This window comes from Sturnira hondurensis, unplaced genomic scaffold (genome assembly GCF_014824575.4).
Source record: "Sturnira hondurensis isolate 20B ecotype Veracruz unplaced genomic scaffold, ASM1482457v3 Scaffold0000465, whole genome shotgun sequence".
Lineage (NCBI taxonomy): Eukaryota > Metazoa > Chordata > Mammalia > Chiroptera > Phyllostomidae > Sturnira > Sturnira hondurensis.
Genome location: NW_028073096.1, coordinates 1,867,608 through 1,869,959, shown reverse-complemented (window position 1 = coordinate 1,869,959; position 2,352 = coordinate 1,867,608).

The following is a 2,352-nucleotide window of genomic DNA, read 5'->3' as shown; positions in this document are numbered from 1 at the left end:
TTATTTAATCCAATCAAAGCATCCATCTCTGGTGTTGTTGTCTTCAGTGCTGATTCAGGATCTTTCACCAAATTCAAATGCCCCATTCCCTGCCCAGGAAGGAAGCTGGGAAAAGATTATAAGGTGAATATTGACTTGCTATCTCATCCTGAAATTAAGTATCTGATAGAATGTGGACTGTGTCCTATGGTTGGTTATATAATGTTGTGGAATGGCTGTTTGCAGATATTTTCAGGTTTGCTATAAAAACTCATGAAATACTTCACTTAAAAATTACTCTAAGTACTTCTGGTCAAGATAGAGGCATAGGTAGACACACTGTGCCTCCTTGCACAACCAAAATAAGGACAACAAAATTTAGAAACAAAATAACAATCAGAACTGACAGGAAATTGAACTCTGTGGAAATCAGACAGCCAAGAAACTGAAATAGACACATTCATCCAGACTGGTAGGTAGGGCGGAGTTGGGCAGCCCAGCGGAGGGGAACTGTGCCACAAGAAGTGATGACACTGGGTGCACAAGGCACCCTGGGCACATAAGACAGCAGAGGATGGACCCTGGGTATGCAGGCAGCAGCTGGCAGACCTTGGACACGGGGTGGCAATGGGCAGACCAGTGAGGTGGCAATTGTGAAGCGAGCCACTGCATGCAAGGCAGCTGGATGACCAGGTGGCAGTTCCACATGTGTGCAGATAACTGGGGATCGAGACAGACCTTGCAACCCAGGGTCCCAGCACCAGGAGATAAAACCTCAAGACACTAATTGAAAACACCTGAGGGGATTGAGTCACAGGGAGAGACTCCCAGACCTCACAGGAGAGTTCGTTGGAAAGACCCACAGGGTCCTAGAACTCACACAAACCCACCCACATGGGAATCAGCACCAGAGAGGCCCAGTTTGCTTGTGGCAAGTGGTGGAAGGGACTAAGGTCAAAGGGAGAGTGGAGCAAGTACCATGGTTCCCTCTCAGACCCAGCCCTTGAATATAGAGTCACAACCCAGTGATTGGGTTGCCCTGGCCTGGTGAACACCTAAGGCTCCACCCTTCAGTATGCAACAGGTGAAACAAGACAAAAAAAAATCGCTGAAACAGAGGAACAGATCAAAGCTCCAGAAATAATACAACTAAGTGACTAAGAGATAGCCAACCTATCAGATGTGCAGTTCAAAGCACTGGGGATCAAGATGATCACAGAAATGGTTGAATTTGGACTTAAATTACATGAAAAAAATAAAGGCTATGCTAAGTGAAATGAAGGAAAATACACAGGGAACCAATAGTGACAGGAAGAAAGCTGGGACTCAAATGAATGGAGTGGACCAGAAGAAAGAAAGAAAAAAACAAACAGAAAAGAAGGAAGAAACAAGAATTTTAAAAAAATGAGGAGAGGCTTAGGAAACTCCAGGACATCTTTAAACGCTCCAACATCTAAATTATAGGGGTACCAGAAGGGGAAGAGGAACAGCCACGAGTGGAAAACTTATTTGAAAAAATAATAAAGGAGAACTTCCCCAATCTGGCAAAGGCAATAGACTTCCAGGAAGTCCAGGAAGCTCAGAGAGTCCCAAAGAAGTTGGACCCAAGGAGGGACACACCAAGGCACATCATAATTACATTACCCAGGGTAAAAATGAAGGAGAGAATCCTAGAAGCAGCAAGAGATAAGGGAACAGCCACTTACAAAGGAGTTCCCATCAGACTGTCAGCTGATTTCTCAAAAGAGACCTTACAGGCAAGAAGGAGCTGGAAAGAAGTATTCCAAGTCATGAAAGGCAAGGACCTACATCCAAGATTGCTCTTCTGGCAAAGATTTCATTTAGAATGGAAGGACAGATAAAGTACTTCTCAGGTAAGGTCAAGTTAAAGGAGTTCATCATCACAAAAGTCTTATTTTATGAAATGTTAAAATGATTTATCTAAAAAAAGATAAAAAACATGTTTAGTAAAATGACAACAAACTCACAATTATTAACAACCACATCTAAAACAAAAACAAACTAAGCAAACAACTAGAACAGGAACAGAACCACAGGAATGGAAATCACATGGAGGGTTAGCAACAGGGGAGAGGGAGGAGGAGAGGGGGAGAAGGTGCAGAGAATAAACAGCATAGACAGTAGGTAGAAAATAGACAGGGGAGGGCAAGAATAGTATGGGAAATGTAAAAGCTAAAGAACTTAAGACACAGGGACATGAACTAAAGCCAGGGAATGTGGGTGGGAGAGGGTGTGCAGAGTGAACGGGAATGAAGGGTGGGGGAATGGGACAACTGTAATAGCATAATCAATAAAATATATTTAAAAAATTAAAAAAATTATTTTCAGTAATGTGCAAAGCAGGTATCATTA